Source organism: Lepidochelys olivacea (genome assembly GCF_965140295.1).
Source record: "Lepidochelys olivacea isolate rLepOli2 genome assembly, chromosome: 1".
Classification (NCBI taxonomy): domain Eukaryota; kingdom Metazoa; phylum Chordata; order Testudines; family Cheloniidae; genus Lepidochelys; species Lepidochelys olivacea.
The window spans coordinates 224,386,698-224,395,329 of NC_140411.1; positions in this window are offsets into that span (position 1 = coordinate 224,386,698).

The following is an 8,632-nucleotide window of genomic DNA, read 5'->3' on the forward strand; positions in this document are numbered from 1 at the left end:
GTAACCCTGCTGGATGTGCGGGAGGCATATCTGTATTTAGAATGGACAGCCATTTATTAGCTACATATTTACTCTTTTCCCACTTTGTCCCTTCCAAAAACTTTCCTAGACCAATGTATTGCAATAGAATTAAAGGCATGCCCCTATTTTTCCTCCCCACATGTCTCATTAGTAAATCAGTCAGTACCCATTACACATCTGGTGTTTAGGGCAGCGACAAAGCTCCTCCACACCTGTCTGTTTCTTTCAATGGTTCCCTAGCTGTGCCCCAGGTTTTTCAGCTCAGCCTCCATAGTTCTGCACCATGTTGTTTGCAGGTGACTTTGTTTTCACTTGCCTTCAGGTGTCCATCTTATTGCTATTGTGGTGATAGAATCAGTTTCCATCTGAAGCACAGGGCCAATCCATCTCCAGCGCTTCCTGGTAATGATGGTGCTCATATCTTCTTGGCTGCACTGTGTGAATAGGTCTTGGTTTGATATTGTTCTGGGCCAAAAGATATGGAGAATTTTTCTGAGGCAGGTTGTATGGAATGAAGACAGTTTGGACATGTCATACTTTGTCATTCCCCAGCATTTTGCACTATAAAGTAGTATTGGAAGTACGCAGCTCTGATAGATCCTGAGTTTGGTTTTCCTGTTGCATTTTGATTATTTCCAGATTGTAATTAAGCTCCTGCCGGTGTTCCTGGCTTTATTTATTCTGTTCTGGATATCCTGACTTGTTCCACCATCTTGGCTGTTGGTGCTGCCCACGTATGTGTGACTGTCTCATTAGTAGCATTTACCTATTGTCAGGTTATCTGCAAAGTGGGTCTTTGCTCCAGCCATATACCATGGTGGCTGTGATATCACCAGCAAAGTGCACGGCGAGACTTACCAGAGAACAGGAACTGGTGATCTGTGACTTCAGGGGACCTGACAAAGCAAAACAACCCCAAAGCCTATTTAAAATCTCTTGAGCACTGAATGCCCCACAGTTCGCATCTTAAGGAAGGATGGTTCTTGTTTGGTTTGTTATTGCCTTAAAAAAACCCACTGACAAACAATCCAATGGTGTAAATTACCCCAGGGTTTCAATAGAACATAGTAGCAGAGGTGCTTGTTTGTCTCCATCTTATAATATCAGCCATTGTCCTTGCTCAATGCTACAAGTCAGTAGGATCTAGCTGCAAGAATAGACAGACTAAAATCACACATTTAGAATAAAAGTCACAAGATTTTGCTTGGAATAGAAAATACATTGTGAGCTCAGCAAAATCCTCTCCTCTTTCCCTCTTCTAATACTCCAACAGACTGACAGATTTAAATCACCTATAGCAAATGCTCAAGATCCGAACATAAAGTTTAAACAAAAATATTCATAGTAACATTTGCATTTTGATTGTTTTGTGTTCTGTTGTACCAGAATGCACTTTATCAGGTGGAATGGGAGAGAATCTCCAACATGTGCTTTCACTTTGATTTTGCTTACATGGAGGTGGGAGAAACATTAGCAATTTTAGAACCCCTTTCCTTTCCTTTCCTTTCCCATGCCAACTCTGTCTCCATAGGGAAATGATCTGTGTACTTAACAGGTTTACAAGAGTAAGTTTTCAAAGCCATATTGGGTAAACCAATTGTGTCAGTTCTGCTGGTGAGGGGAACCTTTTTTCTATTTCTTCAAGGCTCTCTTGAGTAATTCAATAGTCATGCCCCATACACAATGGCAACAAAACATTAGCCAAAACCATTTGAGAACATGGCAAATTACAATGTGGAGGACCTTGCAACAGTGTTAGCTAATTGCTAACCCTCCCAAACTCCTCTTGAAGTCAATGGGAGCTGCAGGTACTCAGCATTTCAGAGAAATCATGCCCAAGGAAATGGGGGCTCATTGGTGTGACGGTTCTTGGGGTACCCAGTACTGAGAGTCACCTTGTTACCGACTGCCTCAGCATGAGGGAGTCTTCCCTGGTTTAGTACTGTGCAAGGCTAAACAATTAAGCCTTGCACTGCATCACCAGCTAAAAAGGGTGGAGTGACAACGCCCCCCTGCCCAAATGGGCCATCACAGAGAGACATGATCCTCTAGTGACTAATTTTTACTCCATGTCCTTAAAGTATGCTTTCAATATAAATAATTGTTTTCTTAAATATTACATACATCTCACAATGATTCTGAATCTTGACAAGTTACAAGCTTTCTGTAGATACCTTACACGTTACTATTCATGGCTAAATATCCTGTATGACACATGCTTGGTGTAGCGAGTTTGTCAGGTCTGAGGTAAGAATTGTTTGCAAAGAACAGGGGACCCTTTCCCAAGGGAAATCTGCATCACAACTGTATTTTAATAGTAGTATATAGCCATGTGACAGCTGCTGCCTTGGCCAATATGCTAAGGACTGAATCAGGGACCTCCAGAGCTAAAAACATTACTCTCTACAGCTTAAGCTAAAGAGGCAGACTATATAGCTGAGAACGGTAACATACTGACATCCTCTGTGGACTGGGTACAGAGGGGGACATGTAACACATACTGTGATGAGTGGGTTACATACTTCATCTGGGAGCCCAAAGGCAGAGGAAGTTTGTCCCAAGCCTCTGAGGCCCATGCTGCTTTGAATCCCAGAAAAGTCCTCACTCATGGGCCAGGTCAGCTATCATCTTGGCTAACAGCGGGCACTGAACCGGGGCTCTCCAGAGCTGAAAACACAAGCCTCTACAGCATGAGTTGAAGAGTCGGTCTCTGTAGCTGGGGGCTGTAACAAACTCACACATCCTCTTTGGAATGAGCAGAGAGGGGGACGCACCACACCCACTGACAAAGGGGAATACAAGTGGCAGCTTGAGGACTCACATGAGATCAAGGCTCTACTGTGCTAGATGCTGGACAAGCACATAGAGATGATCTAGAGGGCTTAAAATCTAAACAGACAAGACATACAAAGGGTGTGAGGGAAAAGTATAATTATTCACATTTTGCAGATGAGGAGCTGAGGCATAAAAGAGACCAGGCTACTTGCCCAAGGTCATGCATTGAATCTGTGGCAGAGCAGGGAAATGACCCCAGATCTCCTGCGTACCAATCCAGTGCCCTAATCACAGGGGAACATTGATATATTTTTTATTTATTTAAATAAACCTTGGATTTTGGCAATCTGAACACAACAGCACTGTGCTAGTACGTGCGAACCAGAAAGTGAGCTGTTATAAACAGAACGTAATTCTCACCAGTCTAATATCACTGTCTAAGGTAAAGGCAGTGTAAAAAGTAAACAAGCAACACACATGGGGAAAAGTAAATTAGATTTTAAAAGTTCTTTTGGTGTTAATAATCTAAGACGTGAGCACTACCACGTGAGAGAAAATGTTAAATACATACGATTTTCACACTGCCTCCACCATAAAAAGTTAGTTACATTCTTCCCTAGTATAATTCTACTGCCAGTAATTCCTAGGGAGGAATTAGACCCAGTGATTTAAGGTCTATTGGAAATGGTGAGTCAAATGCTGCCCCTGCTTAGCATTTTGCTTGTCATATGATACAAAACAGGCATATCTGGAACATAGGATGCACACTTCAGTATTTCAGCCTTAAGAAGATCAGAATTGCAAAAGGCCATGTCTTCTGAGAGAAGCTAATTGGAGTAGATTTTATTTCAACTGCAGGCTTGATGGTTCTTGAAGGATGGGCTGCTAAACAAGGATAATCCCCTTCTCAAATTCCCAGCCAAACAAAGCGCTTCTTACAGAGTTCTCTCAACATTGTTATTCAAAAAACACATTTTTAAGTAGTTGGTTACATTTCATTCCCATTATTTTCAGCTTATTTTATCTGCCTTTTGATAGGCCATTTAATATGTTCTTTGCCTGCAATGAAAATTGTTTTATAGCACACGTTTGAAAAGAATGCGACAGGGAAGACAAACACATTGACTTTCTTATTTGTTACCAAGCACTTGACCTGTCTTTCCTTCATTCTTTATTTGTACTTATTACTGTCCTCAGGTGGCTGTTTCTGAAGGCAAAAACATGTAAACTGTTCTTGTCTTGGTAGGTATTCTCCATGGATCATGAGAATGTTCAGTCACTAGAGAGTAGAAAGGAAGCATGTGTGCTTGAATCACGGCCTTGACTCTCAATCTGTTGAGCATATTAGGCAAAAGACTCCAGTTTGTGACTGATTCAGGTGAAAAGTGTTTCCTAACAAATTCTGAATTGGGATCAGGCAGATAGAGCACTGTCTCTGGCTGCTCCTGCAGAGGGAATCACCTGTTAGTAGGCACTTTTGTTTAGTGGCAGTAACAGATACATCCCAGGCTGGGCTGGAATTCCCTTGCTTGGTCTCTAGGTCTGTCTAGACTAGGATAAATGGTGTGGTTTAAAAACAGGATGGTTAACATATTTTAAAGTCTTAGTGCAGACAGGGCAAGTTGTGTTTCAACACATGATATTTGGAGAAGGGGGACATTCAATAAACTATCTGAACTGTGTGCAACTTTCTGAGGAATGTGGTTGCAGGTTTTGTAATGAAAGTTCTAGGTTCTGATACAAACTCCAGTGCATTAATTAGTGGATTTGCTAAAGTTTGTGCCCCTTTGCAATGAATTTAGCCCCAGTTTAAAGTGAATCTAGGCCGATTTATGGTTTCACATGTGAAGCTGGTTATACATCGTTATAACACAAAACCAATTAAGACTCAATGGGCTTTGACTTCAAGTTTGTCAGGGTTCATTTGAATCTCAAAGTCAGAGAGACTCTCAGGGTGTGCAAACCTCCCCTTCTCCCTCCCACCCTTGGAACAATGTTGAAGGAAAGGTTCACAGGAAACTCCATAAACAGAAACTTCAGCATTTCACCTAACTCTACTATTTAGCTGAGATGAGTCTGAACCGAAACCTTGGAGTCTGATCACCCCAAACCTTGAGGAAGTTTGAATCCAGTTCTTGGATTTGTGACTGAATAGTCTCTCTATGCTGGGCTGAATCCAAACCTTCACAGAAAGCTAGGTCAAAAATTTTTAAACTGAACGGTTTTCCAGCGATAGATGCAGTTTCATCAAGATCAAAATGTTTCACAGGAATGTGTTGATTTCAATGACATTTTTAATGAGGGAAAAAGTCTAAATGGTTCATTTATATAAGATAAAATGTTTTGTTTTGACCTTCTGGTTTTGATTAATTTTGTTTTGACTTTTATAATAAATATAAAACAAAGCATTTAAACATTATTAAAAAAATACATTTCAACACTGTCAATGATACAATTAAGAATTATTGAGACAAAATGATTCAACTGTCCTGAATTTAAATTATTTCAGAACTTTTGTTTCACAGTTAGCTTGAAATGTTAGCTTTTTATTGCAATTCAGAACAATAACAAAATAAACAAAAAACTCAAACCCACCAAAAAATCAGCAAAGGTAGATTTTGCTGTGAAATTGAAATGCCAGTTTTTGACCAGCTCTCCCTCCAAACTTTGAGGAAGTTTAGTTCTGAGCTTTACAACTTAAGGACATAGTTAACTCACTTCAATGATAGTATATATTTCAGTTCCATAAACTTACAGAAGACCTGGCAACAAATTAATGTCACTGTTGCACTAAGGAGAAGCAAAGACAAACACATTCCAGAGCAATGAGATATGCAAAAACTTTTAACACAGATTCTGCAAGCAGACGGCTGGACCATTGTCTTCCCCAGGGCTCTAGATTTCTATAGGGGTCTATCCCCACAGACCTGAATGTGGGATGGAGGCATTTACTTTTTTATTCTCGTTTGCAAATGCATTCTTATTTCACACATTTCAATTCCCTGTCCAATACTTATGTACAACTGATGCCAGAACATCACACTTTAGATTCAAACAAACAGCTACATCGGCATATGGAACTCTAATAGTAGCAAAAAAGTTTATTTTCCTTTTTTGCTTGGGTTTGGCATAAAAGGAGTTAATGCATGAGCACCATCTTCTCTAGGGAGCTCTTGGGTTGTGCCATTATCCCTGCATGCAGGTAGAAAACTTCAGGTAGCGATTTCCATTTAAAACAGGTATTGCTACAAAGTATGTTCTCCCCCTTTGTTGTTGCTATGTTTACAAATCTCTCTGCATAGCAGGATCATAGATGACTGTAATCTCAAAGAAAATAAACAATTGCCAATTTGTTTCCTAAGAGTAAATCTTAGAAGAAAGATCTATGAAATACTATTGAAAACAGGAGGATCTGATTGGACACTGACCAGGCTCTCTTTGCTCACAGAAAACAGCTCTACATCCCTCCCCCTGGAGCCCATGGAACAACCAGACTTGCTGCAGGTAAGACACTGATGTTTGCTTCTTGTGAGATTTTGGGGATATCTATATTCATTTATCATTTAAAAATCTATTCATGCATCTCCCCATAGCAGAGTCATCATTAAATGATGCAAAAAGTGGCAACAAAGCTGCAATTATTTAATAGGCAAGTAAAGTGTTTGATTTGTTGGGAATTGTCCAGAGTAGCTTCAGATACCTTGGATGGTAAAATCCATTTACATTTCTTTAAAGGAAAAAAAAAAGTGAGGATTCCTTGCAGTTATTCTTGCTACAGATATTTATCTAGAGTGGGGGAGGAGAGAGGAGTTAAAATTAATGCAAAGGAAAATGGATGCTATTACTGTAGCCTGAATGGAGCACACTGCAGAAGAGCAGAAAAATTATACAGAGGTAATAAGATGGGGAAAAAAAACCTGTGGCAACACCTATACTTTACCAGGCTGGAAAGGAATTGAAAGTGTACGTTGAAATTGAATATTTATATGCAGAAAGCTACTTGTTACACACATGGGGTCCGATACGGCAAACACTTACTATTCTCATAAGTAGTCTGCTTTGGACCTGTCCTCTGTATAGCATTTAGTTACAGGCTTAACAAAAGTGACAGTACTTTAGCATTTGTCACCTTATTGAAAATGTGATGCATGAAAATTAGTCATTACCAGGTCTGAGTGACACTTCAACCTCCAGACATGTTTAGGTCCCAGCCCTGAATCTTGTAATGTACAGAGCCACAGTGAAGTCAGAGAGGCTCTGATTGGTTACTGGGCTCCAACCACATGGAAGGAGTTATAGGACTGGGGCCTTAGCTACTAATTCCTTTTATGAAAAGTGTAAAAAATTGTTGATTGTACATCAACTGCTGTGCAGCACAGCAAATGTATAAAAGAAGAAAGTGCAGCGGAGTTGAAGTAGTATAACAAGGGTTTCTGCAAATATGTTTACTATTCCTATAAATGTGATGGGCCTAATTCTGATTCCCTTCCTGATGTAGAGAAGTACCTTATTCTACAAATAACCCGATTTATTTCAATTGAGAGTAAGGTACTATTCATTGTAATGAGGAAAGAATATGAATAATTTGTTTTGAACCCAGTTCATCCCACTTGCTGCATCCTTCCTCAAATGGTTCAGAATATGGTAAGTTTCCCTTCATGGAGAAAACAACAGTGGGGAAAAAAGAAGCCCTCAATAATTGTACATGCCAGTCCTATAAAACAAAACAGGCTCAAAATTCAAAATAAAATGCTGGAGAAAATGCTATGACATTCTCTACTTCTGGGATTGTCCAAAATCAAGAGACCTCTGGCTAAAAGTGGAAAATTAATGCAAGAGTTATTTCAGGGGTATATACTCCCAACACTGAGTGTTAGGGGGTTAGGTAAATGATTAGGTTAGGATATACAAAAAATTGAGCACACACAGGTATCTGTTTGGAATCCTTGTGACTGTAGCCAATAAAGGTATTCAGTAATTATGGCTCCTGTTCCGCCATTGGATTCATGTGAGCAGACCTGTGCTGAGCCCCATTAACTTCAAAGGAGCTCTATACAGACATAAGGCTGCACCTGCACTGACCTACTTGCAGGATCAAGGCCTGATGTTGCAAAGAATACCTAAAGGCAACATCAATATGTAGTTCACAAGAAAAATTCAATTATGTGCATATAACCTTGATGTTTTTAGGTGCAACCAGAGGAATTTTCTTGATGCTATCTTTGCTGAAAAATCACATCCTCTTATAAAATACATATTAATAGCAAAGGATTGCTTTTCTACTGACATCCTTCAAATCTGCACATACAGTCCACTGATTATAAACTATCTGGTGTACTGTAACATCTTTAAGCTTTTTAACAGGGCTGTCGCGCGCACATACACAAAGGAGGAAATCATGGAGCGGAGCAGATGTTCAAAAAGCAGGGGTTAGTTTTTGCAGGGCAGGTATGTGAAGAACTGTACTGACTCCAGCTGCTCCCTGTTACAATGTGAGCACGTATAATGTCAGACCTTCTACAAGATCAAACATAAGCAGAGAAGTCCATACAAACTGAATTCTTAGTCTTGTGGAACTTTGAGATGGAAAAGACCAATTAACTATTCAGTCCATCTGATGATACGTGCAGGATGCACCCTCCTTGAGTCATTGCCAATTGTTATTGTTATCTAAACAAATAAAATAAAATGCTTTTTGAAGAACTGAAGGGGGTGGGAAGTAGAATCAACTTCCCATATTTGGTTGCTATGCAGCAGAAATTATTTAAATACTTAAACTGTAGCTAATAAGAAAAGGAAATATATGTGTGGCCACCAATTCATTCAAAAAGTATCA